Here is a 15,403-nt window from a genome sequence, read left to right on the forward strand (position 1 = left end):
TTGTTTTTTTGTTTTTGTTTATTTTATTAGAAGTTAGTACAATACAAAACAATACAGTGAGACCTAATTTTAGGTGCCAACTATGTCATAACGTGATTATACATTCTATGTACAACCTCTAGTTTTATGTTTTTGAAAAGGAAAGAAAGACAAGAAGAAAAAAAAAAAAAAAAAATTGGAGAAGAGAAAAAGAGGAATAATAGATAGTAGAAAATAGAAAAACATGAAGTGTGTATATAAGAAAAGAAAAAGTGGAAATTAGAAATAGGAGAAAAAGACCCTTAAAAGAGAAATTTTCAAATCTATATTCGGAGATGTAAATCTATCCACGACCTGACCTGAAATCAGCAATCCTTATGGTACCGCTGCATCACATGATTCCAAAAAGTCGATGAAAGGAGACCAACTCCTTAAGAATTGGTCATATTTATCTATTAGTCGGAGTCTCATTTCTTCAAGGCGTGCTATGTCCATCATATTCCTAATCCACATTTTAACAGTTGGAATAGCTGTATTTTTCCAAAATTTAAGTATCAATTTCTTTCCAATTATTAACCCATAATTTAAAAAAACGTTTTGGTCTTTATTTAAATTGGTATCTTCTACTATTATTCCAAATATAATCCATTCCGTATTAGGTTCTATTCTTGACTTGAAAAGCTTTGTAAATATATCAAATATATCACTCCAAAATTTATTCAACTTTGTACATCCTACAAATGAATGTGTTATATTAGCATTTTGAAACAAACATTTATCGCATCTGGGAGAGACGTTTGGGTAAAATGTATTCAACCTCGTTTTTGAATAATATAGTCTATGTAATAATTTAAATTGAATTAAATATTCAATTTATTCAATGGTGCAATAATTTAAATTGAATTATATTATGTCTTTCATTAATGGAACAATTATGTGTGTTCATCAGATACTTTTCCCATCTATCCTTCGGGATCTTTCTCATGAGTTCATGTTCCCAATCTTCTCTTAGTGCCTCTGTTGAGGTTAATTCTCTATTTAATATATTATTATAAAAGTATGATATTAGTTTTTGTGAATCAGCCTTAATATTCATTGCTTCTTCTAAAGGGTCTAAAAATATAGTTTGAAATCTATGTGTATATTTCTTCATAAAGTCACATATCTTTATATATTTGAAATATTGATTATCCTTCAGTTTAAATTTTAATTTTAATTGGTGAAATGATAACAATTTGCCCAATTCATACATATCTCCTACTTTCCTAATCCCCAGTCTATCCCATTGTTTATATGTTTTGTCGATAAGAGATGGTTTGAATGCATTAATTTTACTGATTGTATGCCTCATTGTCACCTTCCCCTCAGTCAACAATGAACCATTTTGCATTTCCTTGATCTGCTTTGATCTGTTGTTTTCACACCTTACCCTTCCATATCTCTAGTCTCCCTCTCCCCTGACTCTCAGCATTGTTAATATTCTTAATAATCAAGCTGATATTAACAAATTTAACCCCAAGACTATTTCAGACTAATAATGATGCCTTCACATAATGTTTCACAGAGGCCCGGGGAGCCGTTGGAGCGAGAGGAGGAGTTACCTGGCCGGTGAGTTATAAATCGAGCGCGGAGCTTGCTTTCACAGAGGCCCGGGAGCCGTTGGAGTGAGAGGAGGAGTTACCTGGCCGGTGAGTTATAAATCGAGCGCGGGGCTTGCTTTCACAGAGGCCCGGGAGCCGTTGGAGTGAGAGGAGGAGTTACCTGGCCGGTGAGTTATAAATCGAGCGCGGAGCTTGCTTTCACAGAGGCCCGGGAGCCGTTGGAGTGAGAGGAGAAACCCAATCTGCAACGTTCCATCACACTTCCAGAGAAGGGGTCTGGTGGAAGCCTCTGATTGATGGAAGAGGACCAGAGGAAGCAGCTGATTGGGTGCAACCCCAGGTTTGCATTTCTGCTTTCAGGTTAAGGGTCCAGTGAGTTAAGGGTTCAGTGAGTTAAGGGACCAGTATTTATTAGTAAAGGTACAGTTTAGAGGATAAAGATTTTTATAGTGTGAGGGAGTTGATTTAATTTGGGAGTAAGCTATGTCAGTGGAGATTGGCCCCGTGGTTTGCTCAGCCTGCAACATGTGGGAGATCAGGGATATGGTCGGTGTCCCTGGTGACTATGTTTGCAGGAAGTGTGTCCAGCTGCAGCTCCTGGCAGACCGCATTGAACGATTGAAGCTGCGGTTGGATTCATACTGGAGCATCCATGATGCTGAGAAAGTCGTGGATAGCACGTACAGTGAGTTGGTCACACCGCAGGTAAAAGGTAAGAGGACAGAAAGGGAACGGGTGGCCAATAGCCAGCATAGCAGTAGGCAGGTAGTGCAGGAGCCCCCTGCGGTCATCTCCCTCCTAAACAGGTATACCATTTTGGATACTGTTGAGGGAGATGGCTCATCAGGGGAAGGCAGCAGCAGCCAAATTCATGGCACCATGGGTGGCTCTGCGGCACATGAGGGGAGAAAAAAGAGTGGAAGGGCAATAGTAATAGGGGATTCAATTGTAAGGGGAATAGATAGACATTTCTATGGCCGCAAACGAGGGGATGGCCCTTGCTGTCTCCTCCCCTTCATTAACCCTCGAGCTGTCTCCTCCCATCCCCCCCGCCCTCGGGCTCCTCCTCCCTTTTTCCTTCCTTCTCTCCCCCACCCTCCATCAGTCTGAAGATGGGTTTCGGCCCGAAACGTCGCCTATTTCCTTCGCTCCATAGATGCTGCTGCACCCGCTGAGTTTCTCCAGCATTTTTGTGTACCCTCCAGGATGGTATGTTGCCATCTGGTGCAAGGGTCAGGGATGTCACTGAACGGCTGCAGAACATTCTGGAGGGGGAGGGTGAACAGCCAGTTGTCGTGGTGCATATTGGCACCAACGATATAGGTAAACAAAGGGATGAGGTCCTACAAGGTGAATTTAGGGAGCTAGGAGATAAACTTAAAAGTAGGACCTCAAAGGTAATAATCTCTGGATTACTATCAGTGCCACGGGCTAGTCAGAGTAGAAATAGGAGGATATTGCAGATTAATATGTGGCTTGAAAAATGGTGCAAGGGGGAGGGATTCAAATTTCTAGGGCATTGGAACCAGTTCTGGGGGAGGTGGGACCAGTACAAACAGGACGGTCTGCACCTGGGCTGGAATGGAACCAATGTCCTTGGGGGAGTGTTTGCTAGTCGGGGAGGATTTAAACTAATGTGGCAGGGGGATGGGTGCAAGAGCAGAGAGGCAGAGGGGTGTAAAATGAGGGCAGAAACAATAGGTAGCAAGGTGAAAAGTAAAAGTGGCAGGCAGACAAATCCAGGGCAAAAATCAAAAAGGGCCACTTTTCAACATAATTGTATAAGGGGTAAGAGTGTTGTAAAAACAAGCCTGAAGGCTTTGTATCTTAATGCAAGGAGCATTCGTAATAAGGTGGATGAGTTGAATGTGCAGATAGTTATTAATGACTATGATATAGTTGGGATCAAGGAGACATGGCTCCAGGGTGACCAAGGCTGGGAGCTGAACATCCAGGGATATTCAATATTAAGGAGGGATAGACAGAAAGGAAAAGGAGGCGGGGTAGCGTTGCTGGTTAGAGAGGAGATTAACGCAATAGAAAGGAAGGACATTAGTTTGGAGGATGTGGAATCGATATGGGTAGAGCTGCGAAACACTAAGGGGCAGAAAACGCTAGTGGGAGTTGTGTACAGGCCACCTAACAGTAGTAGTGGAGTTGGGGATGGTATCAAACAGGAAATTAGAAATGCGTGCAACAAAGGTAAAAAAGTTATAATGGGTGATTTCAATCTACATATAGATTGGGTGAATCAAATTGGCAGGGGTGCTGAGGAAGAGGATTTCTTGGAATGTATGCGGGATAGTTTTCTAAACCAACATGTAGTGGAACCAACGAGAGAGCAGGCTATTCTAGACAGGGTATTGAGTAATGAGGAAGGGTTAGTTAGCAGTCTTGTTGTGCGTGGCCCCTTCGGCAAGAGTGACCATAATATGGTTGAGTTCTTCATTAGGATGGAGAGTGACATTGTTAATTCAGAAACAAGGGTCCTGAATTTAAAGAAAGGTGACTTTGAGGGTATGAGATGTGAATTGGCCAAGATAGACTGGCAAATGATTCTTAATGGCAGATGCAGTATAATGTGGATAAATGTGAGGTTATCCACTTTGGTGGCAAAAACAGGAAAGTAGACTTTTATCTGAATGGTGGCCGATTAGGAAAAGGGGAGATGCAACGAGACCTGGGTGTCATGGTACACCAGTCATTGAAAGTAGGCATGCCGGTGCAGCAGGCAGTGAAGAAAGCGAATGGTATGTTAGCATTCATAGCAAAAGGATTTGAGTATAGGAGCAGGGAGGTTCTGCTGCAGTTGTACAGGGTCTTGGTGAGACCACATCTGGAGTATTGCGTACAGTTTTGGTCTCCTAATCTGAGGAAATACATTCTTGCCATAGAGGGAGTACAGAGAAGGTTCACCAGACTGATTCCTGGGATGTCAGGACTTTCATATGAAGAAAGACTGCATAGACTCGGCTTGTACCCGCTAGAATTTAGAAGATTGAGGGGGGGATCTTATAGAAACTTACAAAATTCTTAAGGGGTTGGACAGGCTGGATGCAGGAAGGTTATTCCCGATGTTGGGGAAGTCCAGAACAAGGGGTCACAGTTTAAGGATAAAGGGGAAATCTTTTAGGACTGAGATGAGAAAAACATTTTTTACACAGAGTGGTGAATCTCTGGAATTCTCTGCCACAGAAGGTAGTTGAGGCCAGTTCATTGGCTATATTTAAGAGGGAGTTAGATGTGGCCCTTGTGGCTAAAGGGATCAGGGGGTATGGAGAGAAGGCAGGTACGGGATACTGAGTTGGATGATCAGCCATGATCATATTGAATGATCTTTAGTAACTTGTCAGTTTCTTTGTTGAACTAAATTAATGCGCATGTTGTAATCAAAAGCGCTTGAACAATTGGTTGGGAAGAAAGCCAAACTGTAAGAAAGACGACTGCGCCTCCTTTTCAAGAGCAGGCTGGAAGGGCTGAATGGCCTACTCCTGCACCTGTTTTCTATGGTTCTATATTTCTATTGCGGACACCAGGCAACGTAGGGTGGTCTCCAGGGCCTGGTTGACTCTCTCCGACTGACCATTAGATTGTGGATGGAACCCAGATGAGAGGCGGGCGGAGGTGCCAACCAGGGAGCAGAAAGCCTTCCAAAATTGTGAGGTGAACTGCAGCCCCCTGTCAGAGACGATGTCTCGAGGGATAACATGGAGTCTGATCTCCTGGTTTACGATGAGGTGAGTGAGTTCTACAGCAGATGGGAGCTTAGGAAGAGGAAGGAAATGAGCAGCCTTGGAGAAACGGTCCATAATGGTAAGAATAACCGTATCACCCTTGGACGGAGGCAAACCGGTGATGAGGTCCAGGGCGATGTGGGATCAGGGACAGTGGGGAACAGGCAGACTATGAAGACTAGAGGGAGGCTGACGGGACATCTTATTCTTTGCACAGGCAGAGCAGGCGGAGACGAAAGACTGGGTGTCGGCCTCCATGGTGGGCCACCAGAACCACCGCTGCAGCAGGCAGAGGGTGCAGCCGATGCCGGGATGACAGGTGAGATTAGAGGAATGGGCCCACTGTAGTACTTCAGAGCGGGCGGAGACTGGGACAAATAACTTATTGGAGGGTCCAGAACCAGGATCGGGGTGATGACGCCGGGCATTGCGAACTGTGGTCTCGATCTCCCAGGTGATGGAGTCCACCAGGCAGGTGGGAGGCAGTTGGGAAAGCACCGCCCCAACTCCAACATCAGAGACGTCAACATCCACCACAAACTGATGGGCCGGGTCAGGATGCTCCAGGATGGGGGCGGTAGTGAAGCGTTGCTTAAGGTCCTGGAATGCCCCCTCAGCAGCAGGGGACCAGGCAAACATGATGGAGGTAGACATGAGAGCAGTGAGAGGGGCAGCCAGGATGCTGTAGTTGCCGATAAAGCGGCGGTAGAAATTGGCAAAGCCGAGGAAGCGTTGTATCTCCCTCCGTCTGGTAGACTCAGGCCAATCTACCACTGCTCTCACCTCTCCTGGATCCATCTCCACATGGCCAGCAGAGAGGATGTAACCCAGCAAGGACACCGTGGGCTGAGAGAACTCACACTTCCCTGCCTTGCCCAACAGCTGCTTCTCCCATAGCCATCAGAATTCCCATCAGATATAGTTCCCATCAGAATTGCCGGCCGAGTCCACACTGGCCGACTAAACTGTCAGCAGGCTCCGAAATGGAAAGGACTCGAATGAATGCAGGCTCACTGAGAAGTACTGAAGTACTGAAGAAAACACAAAATCCAAACACGGATGGAACCGAAAGATATAGTCCTGGAACCGAAAGAGAAAGACCAGGAACCGACAGAACTCAGAACTGATTAATACGGACTAATAATAGTGCTATTGAAAATCGTGGGAATTTACAAAAAACTATTTATCAAATATGCCCCCATGAAATAAAGAAGAACTGCGAAGGATACAACAGATACAGATCAGATACAGATTTGGGTGGAGAAATGGCAGATGGAACTTAATCTGAGTCCCGACCCAAAACGCCACCGAACGTTCTTCAGAGATGCTGCCTGGCCCGCTGAGTTACTCCAGCATTTTGTTTCTATCTTCAGTATCTGTAGATCCTTCCTTCAGATAATATTCCAACAGAGTAGCTTCCATTGCAGGAGGTTGAGCCCATTCAATGTTGAGAAGGATATTATTGGGGTAGATAAAAATGCTGGAGAAACTCAGCGGGCGAGGCAGCATCTAAGGAGCGAAGGAAATAGGCAACATTTTGGGCCAAAACCCTTCTTCATACCTGGGCTATTCAGCGTAACATTGCCTATTTCCTTTGCTCCATAGATGCTGCCTCATTCGCTGAGTTTCTCCAGCATTTTTGTCTCCCTTCGATTTTCCAGCATCTGCAGTTCCTACTTAAACAGCTGACAAACCTGTTGCTTTCTTACATCTGGGTGCACTTGATTTCTGACGAGGTCACAAACTTAAAAGAGATTAACTGTGCAGATTCTAATTGACTTTAATCTTCCAGTCCCATGGAGTCAAATTGCAATGCTGACCTTTGCTAATTCTGCACAGGACAAGAATGACCTCTTCAAAGAATGGAAAATCTAATGCCAGAAAGAGTTCTTAAGATACAATTAAAGATAAAACATATGGAAAAGTGTATGGTTGATCAAACCAGGTAAACACCATGACCCTGCAACAAAATGGCAATGCATTGTTTCAAATAACCAAAGGAGCATCTTAAATATAAGGAAAATTATGGTAAATCCGCAAATGATAGCGAAGTTTGGTGTGTGACTACCACTGGATATTTATCTGAAGATAGACACAAAAAGCTGGAGTAACTCAGCAGGTCACACAGCATCTCTGAAGAAAAGGAATAGGGGACGTTTCAGATCGAGGCCCATCTTCAGACTGAGAGTGGGGGGAAAGGAAAACGAGAGATATAGATGATGATGTAGAGAGATATAGAACAATGAATGAAAGACAAGCAAAAGGGTTACGATGGTAAAGGAAACAGGCCATTGTTAGCTGTGTGTTAGGTGAGAACGAGTTACAGATTTTTCTGTACATATTTATCTCATTGCTTGATTTTCTTTTTATTGCATTTAACACACTAATTAGACTATCTGGATAGCAAGTACGGAAATATTGTTTCAGTACAAAAATATGCTTGTTAGGTTACTACAGTCTCAAAGGGAAATTGTGTTATGTCAGTAAATAAAGTCAATACTTGTGGTAAAGATCACAGTGTTTGCCTGTTGTGAAGTAGCATGGAGGAAAATCCAAATGTTTAGTCAAGGCATGTACCTCTACTGCAGACAATGCTGTTTACACTGGAACAGTGGAATGATTCTAAGTGCCACAAAAATATATAAAGAAATAAGCTAATACTGTTATCTTGCCAAGTCAGCTTTGTTCAATGAAAACAATACCTCTGCACTATAAAACAAAGAAAGTTACTCAAGTCTGTGCAAAGAGATTTATCTTTATTGTGTTTGCAGGAACTGGGATTCTTTGATTTGTATATCCAGTGCATCTTCCTATAAAGAAGGGAGAGGAAAAATATTAACTTAATTTAGCTGGAATCTATCTTTGGTGCAAATCAGCATCTGCAGTTCCTTCCTACACAACTTAATTTAGCTTATGGCTCTTGCTTTTGTTTTAAATTCATTAGTTCTTACCTTGGAGGTCGAAATACCAAGGGAAATTTTGATAAAACCATGCAGCAAATAAAATAATATCAGTCCAGCCATCTGCAAGACAGTTTAAGAATAACTCCAAAAATCTGTGGACTTTAATGCTCTGGACATTAGATTAGATTCTCAATATGTCATGCTATTGGAGTCAATGATTATGTACTTTTTGTTCAAAACGATGTTTGAATATATCATGACATTATGGGCTTGATTTTCATCTTCACCGTGTGGTGGATAAGCAGTGGAAGGAATAACAACTGGTGATGCATCCAGCTGGAGTCCCATTACATTTTGCATTCATTTGTAATCAAGAGGTACACTGCCATTGTGCTATGAAGGTAATGGGAAGTTTTGGAAGATGTGATCTATAGCATTTGGGCGGCACGATGGCGCAGCGCTAGACTTGCTGCCTTGTAGTGCTTGCAGCGCCGGAGACCGGGGTTAGATCAGGGTGACTGCCGTAGGTTTTCTCCGAGATCTTCGGTTTCCTCCCACACTCCAAAGACATACAGGTTTGTAGGGTAATTGGCTTGGTTTAATTGTAAATTGTCCCTAGTGTGTGTAGGATAGTGTTAGTGTGTAGGGATCACTGGTCGGTGCGGACTCCGTGTTCCGAAGGGCCTGTTTCCGCGCAGTATCGCTGAACATTAAAAAACATGCTGTTCAAAGAGTGCAGTTACAGATTAAAGGTGAGGCTTAAGCCATATAGGGGCAAAATAGAAACATTAGCTCGGAGGTTACCAGTGTTCATTCTCCTGCACAAATAATGCCATTGAAATTATGTAGTGTAGGAAGGAACTACAGACACTGGTTTGTACCGAAGATCCCTTGCCTGGGATCGCTCCAACCGTGGCCTGCAGATTTTACCATCGAGAGCTCGCAGTCTCGGGAGAGACCGAGCCGGGAGCTCCAACGACGCAGAGGTTCAAGTTCAAGTTCAAGTGAGTTTATTGTCATGTGTCCCTGTATAGGACAATGAAATTCTTGCTTTGCTTAAGCACACAGAAAATAGTAGGCATTTACTACAAAACAGATAAATGTGTCCATATACCATGATATAAATATATACACACATGAATAAATAAACTGGTAGTGCAAATAACAGAAAGTGGTTGCTAATAATCAGAGTTTTGTCCGAGCCAGGTTTAATAACCTGATGGCTGAGGGGAAGTAGCTATTCCTGAACCTGGTTGTTGCAGTCTTCAGGCTCCTGTACCTTCTACCTGAAGGTAGCAGGGAGATCAGTGTGTGGCCAGGATGGTGTGGGTCTTTGATGATACTGCCAGCCTTTTTGAGGCAGCGACTGCGATAAATCCCCTCGATGGAAGGAAGGTCAGAGCCGATGATGGACTGGGCAGTGTTTACTACTTTTTGTAATCTTTTCCTCTCCAGGGCGCTCAAATTTCCGAACCAAGCCACGATGCAACCGGTCAGTATGCTCTCGACTGTGCACCTGTAGAAGTTAGAGAGAGTCTTCCTTGACAATCCGACTCTCCGTAATCTTCTCAGGAAGTAGAGGCGCTGATGAGCTTTTTTGATAATTGCGTTCGTGTTCTCGGACCAGGAAAGATCTTCAGAGATGTGCACCCCCAGGAATTTGAAGTTCTTGACCCTTTCAACCATCGACCCGTTGATATAAATGGGGCTGTGGGTCCCCCTCCTACTCCTTCCAAAGTCCACAATCAGTTCCTTGGTTTTGCTGGTGTTCAGGGCCAGGTTATTGCGCTGGCACCATAGGGACAGTTGCTCGATCTCTCTTCTGTACTCTGACTCATCCCCATCAGTGATACGCCCCACAATAGTGGTGTCATCAGCGAACTTGAGGTCATCAGAGGTTCGACCAGCCCTGACCCGGGGTCCGATCGCTCGGCGCGGGGGGGCTGAGATCCCCCCCCCCCCGATGCAGGAGCTTGATCGCCCCGATGAGGAGACCCGACCGCTGGCTACGGGAGTCAAGATCGTCCCGTCAATGGAAGGCTCAAGGCCCCCGACGAGGACGAAGAAGGGGAGATTTTAACTTTTTTCGTCTTCCATCACAGTGAGGAATGTGGAGGAGTCACTGTGGTGGATGTTTATGTTAAAATGTATTTTGTGTGTTCTGTGGCTTTTTATTTGTATGACAAATGAAATTCCTCGTATGTTGCAAAACATACGTGGCTAATAAAGTATTATTGTTTTGTATTGTGTTTTATAGACACAACATGCTGGATTAACTCAGAGTCAGGCAGCATCTCTGGAGAAAAGGAATAGGCAACATTTCTGGTTGCAACCCTTCTACCAGTCAAGAAGTGTCTCGACCCAAAGCATCACCTATTCCTTTTCTCCAGAGATGCTGTCTGACTGTGCGGAGTTACTCCAGCTTTTTGTGTCTATCTTCGCCGTTTAAATTATTATTGACCTTACACCTGCTTCTAACAATCTCTATTGAGATGACCTTTCTGTACAGAAGATTAGTTGATACCACCTTTATCTCAGAGTGAGAATTTGGGTTTAAAATCTGCTCCAGAGGTGAAAATAAAAATGTTTAGTTCATCACTGAGAGAGGGAGAGCATTGAGCACAGCTAAACCAAGGCATAACAATGTTAAAAATCTACAATGTAATTTCATGAAATGAACCGTTTATTTTCCCACAGATTCTGCCTGACCTGCTGAATATTCCCAGTATTTTCGCTTGTTATATCAGTTTCCAACATCTGCAGATTTTTGATTTTCAGAGGTATTCAGATTTTGTGAAATTCACAGTAGAAATGCAAATCATTTTTAGTTTAGTTTAGTGTAGATATACAGCACGGGAACAGGCTCTTCAGCCCACTGGGTCCGCATCGACCAGTGATCCCCGCACATTAACATCATCCTACACCCACTAGGGAAAATGTTTACATTTACCAAGCCAATATGCCTACAAACCTGTATGTCTTGGAGTGTGAGAGGAAACCAAAGATATCGGAGAAAACCCACGCAGGTCACGGGCAGAACGTACAAACTCAGTACAGACAGCACCCGTAGTAGTGCTACCCTTTTCCTTTCATCAAATTGGCTAGGCCTCCACATGCTAATGTGAAAGTAATTTGATGCGTCAAAGCCTTCCCAAGTACACCTTCCCAATTTTGAGCACCCAGGTGCCATTGATTCCCTTGGGACCTTGAGATGTTTCCTTTGTCCTCCTGAAAAGTTGTTATGATAGCAGAACTCAAAGAGGTGTCCCCCTGCAGGGAGGAACCGCAGATGCTAGTTTACATCAAAGATGGACACAAAATGCTGGAGTAACTCAGAGGGACCGGCAGCATCTCTGGACATAAGGAGTTACGAACAGAATAATGAAAGGCATATAGTAGATGTGGAGAGGATGTTTCCACTGGTGGGAGAGTCTAGGACCAGAGGTCATAGCCTCAGAATTAAACAACGTTCTTTTAGAAAGGAGGTGAGGAGGAACATCTTTAGTCAGAGGGTAGTTAATCTGTGGAACTCATTGCCACAGAGGGCTGTGGAGGCCAAGTCAGTGGATATTTTTAAGGCAGAGATAGACAAATTCTTGATTAGAACAGGTGTCAAGGGTTTTAGGTGAAAAAAACCCTTGACCAAAAAACCTTTTAACTGAGAGAGTTGTAAATTTGTGGAATTCTCTGCCACAGAGGGCAGTGGAGGCTAAATCGCTGGATGGATTTAAGAGAGAGTTAGATAGAGCTCTAGGGACTAGTGGAATCAAGGGATATGGGGAGAAGGCAGGCACGGGTTATTGATTGGGGACGATCAGCCATGATCACAATGAATGGCGCTGCTGGCTCGAAGGGCCGAATGGCCTCCTCCTGTACCTATTTTCTATGTTTCTATGTTATGGGGTGACGGCAGAAAAATTGGATTCAGATGCAGAGATCAGCCATGATTGAATGACGGAGTAGACTCGATGGGTCAAATGGCCAAATTCTACTCCTACACGTGAACTTGTGGAATGGGTGACGTTTCAGATCGAGACCCTTCTTCAGAGCTCAGTCTCGACCCGAAACGTCACCCATTCCTTCTATCCAGAAAAGCTGCCTGTCCCACTGAGTTGCTCCAGCATTTTTTGTGTGTTCTCGAGGTGTACCTGTGTCAGGGCTATTATTTTAAGTCTGTCAAGACTATCGTGTTAAGTGTGTGATCGACATTGACCACCTATCAGAGCTGGCTAAGCATAATTAGAACCTTGGTGTTATGTGCATTGGTTTGAGACATTCAGATTTGGTTCACTCAACCCTGCCATTGGACTTAAGGAAACAAGATACTGTGGATGCTGGTTTACAAAAAAAAACACAAAGAAAAACATACAGCGCCAGAGACACAGATTCGATCTTGACCATGGGTGCTGTCTATTTGTACGTTTGCCCCGTGACCACATGGGTTTTTTCCGGGTGCTCCAGTTTTCTCCCACACTCCAAAGACGTACAGATCTGTAGGTTAATTAGCTTTGGTAAAAATTGTAAATTTTCCCTGATATCCATCTATATTACTAAAAGTCTGATCTTGACCGCTTTTGGCTCGCTGTGCTACGATTTCAGAGAGAATGCCGCCAGCTACGGCCGTCATTTTTGGCCACCTCGCTCAGAGCCCCCCTCCGCCTTCCGGGACCGGAGGATTTTTCCCATCGATGACAAATCAGAGAGATATTAATGTTTTTTAAAAAATCACCTTTCTCTCTGCTGCCCCTGCTGGAGGGAGGGGGAGGGATTATAAAACCAGGAAGTGGTGAACCTCACTCAGTCTCTGCAAGATGCATGAAGCCAAAGGGTCACGTCTCTCTGAGCTCTGAACAAATGTCTACTCAACTGTGAGTCCCCTTAATGTGGTTTGAAAATGAAAATATGGTTTGTTTGAAGTAAAAGGCACTACTTACAGCAAATGGTGGCTTGGGTGCTTTGGCTTGAAGTTGAAAGGCACTACTTACAGCAAATGGTGGCTTGGGTGCTTTGGCTTGAAGTTGAAAGGCACTACTTACAGCAAATGGTGGCTTGGGTGCTTTTGCTTGAAGTAGAAAAGCACTACTTATAGCAAATGGTGGTTTGGGTGCTCTGGCTTGAAGTTGAAAGCCACTAACAGCAAATGGCAGCTTGGGTGCTTTGGCTTGAAGTTGAAAGGCACTACTTACAGCAAATGGCGGCTTGGGTGCTTTGGCTTGAAGTTGAAAGGCACAACACTGCAAATGGCGGCTTGGGTGTTTTGGCTTGAAGTTGAACGGCACTACTTACTGCAAATGGCGGCTTGGGTGCTTTGGCTTGAAGTTGAAAGGCACTACTGGAAATGCACTTACTTCCTGTTTGCACTGTATATTGATTTTAGATAAAACGCTACCACTTACGGTTGTGATTTTTGGCCATCTTACTCAGTCCCCCTCCGCTGAGCAGGTGCAGAGAATTCTTCCCATCAATTAAAAATAAAAGTGTTATTAGTGTTTAAAAAATATTGAGAATCTCTCTCCTGTCAATCAGAAGACCACACCTTTTCCGGTGGGAGGGGGAGGGGTTATAAAACCCGGAAGTGTGGTTGTGGCTCAGTCTCTGTATGATGGGGGAGGGAGAGGTCACGACATTCTGAGCTGTAAATCAACTGAACACACTGAATGTCTACTGAACTGTGAGTTTGGTGTTTTGTGTGGTTTTATGGTGGTTTCACCCTGCATGAAATGGTATGAAGCTGTATTTGAATTTGGTGGCCTTGCACCCTGCTTGAAATGGAATGAAACTGCACTTGAATGTGGCGGCCTTGCATCCTGCTTGAAGTGCTATGAAACTGCACTGAATTTGGTGGCCTTGCACCCTGCTGAAAGTGGTATGAAACTGCAGTTGAATTCAGTGGTCTTGCACCCTGCTTGAAGTGGTTGGAAACTGCACTTGAATTCGGTGGCCTTGCACCCTGCTTGAAATGGAATTTCAAGGAATAGCCATGAGTCAACTGCCAGCCCACCAGCCGTGAGTGAGCTGCCAGAAGATCAGGCTTGAGGGACTGAGCTGCCACCCCAAGAACCCATACCAGCTCTCCAGAAAGCCCCCCCACTGGCCACCAATATTGGAATTGGTGGAGAGGTGGAGTATTACGTCGGGGGACCAGCGCTCCCGTGTGAACATGGGACCCAACGGGTCCCACTTAGTCTAGTATATCTATATACTTATAACTTTGATCTTGGATGTGTGTGTGTTTGTGCATTTGTTTGTGTATAGTCACATCTTCTCGAAAAAACAGCGCGCTAATGGTAAAATGTTTACATATACCGGTCGAGATTTTTCCCGTAGAGTCCGAAATCGCCTTATCCTAAAATTTCATGCTTTATTTCTCTTATTACAGAAAATGTTCAAAAATATGACAAAACTTTGAAATATAAACGACTGTCTTTCGCTGATGATGTCACAATGGATCTGCGTGCAGTCTTCCTCTCGCTGGGAGTGACGTCACACCACTCTCCCTTCCTCCTCTCCCCTGCCCTTCTCATCTCCCCCTCTCCTCCTCTCCCCCTCCTCTCCCCCTCCTCCCCCCTCCTCCCCCCTCCTCCCCCCTCCTCCCCCTCCTCTCCCCTCCCCTTCCTCTCCCCTCCCCTTCCTCTCCCCTCTCCCCCTCCTCCCCCCCCTCTCTCTCCCCTCCTCTCTCCCCCCATCCCTCTCTCTGCCATCTCTCTCTACCCTCCTCCCCTCTCTAGACGCGCCTGCAAGTTGGGGGCTATGCGTGAGTGGATAGGGTGGGGATGGGGTAAAAGGAGCAAATGAATAATATTAATATAATATCAAGGGGGGTGGTTAGTGTGTGGGGGGGGGGGGGGTAGTTAGTGTATGTGTGGTGCCGCAGGTAAAACTGCAAGTAATTATACTAATGTTAATAGTAAACTAATATGCAACTATCCTTATTTATGCCTTCAAGTGTACCTATGTCCATCTATATAATCTATCCAATTATGTATATATGAGCAATAAAATCGTACAGCAAGTAGTGAACCACATTCGATCCTGACCATGGGTGCTTTCTATATGGAGTTTGCATGTACTAGTTATGATTGTACGGGTTTCTACCGGGTACTTTAAGTCCCTTCCACATCCCAAAGACTTGCTTGTATGTAGGTTTAGGTTTATTATTGTCACATGTATAGTAAAAACCTTTGTT

The sequence above is a fragment of the Amblyraja radiata genome, chromosome 7, assembly GCF_010909765.2.
Source record: "Amblyraja radiata isolate CabotCenter1 chromosome 7, sAmbRad1.1.pri, whole genome shotgun sequence".
In the NCBI taxonomy this organism is placed as follows: Eukaryota; Metazoa; Chordata; class Chondrichthyes; order Rajiformes; family Rajidae; genus Amblyraja; species Amblyraja radiata.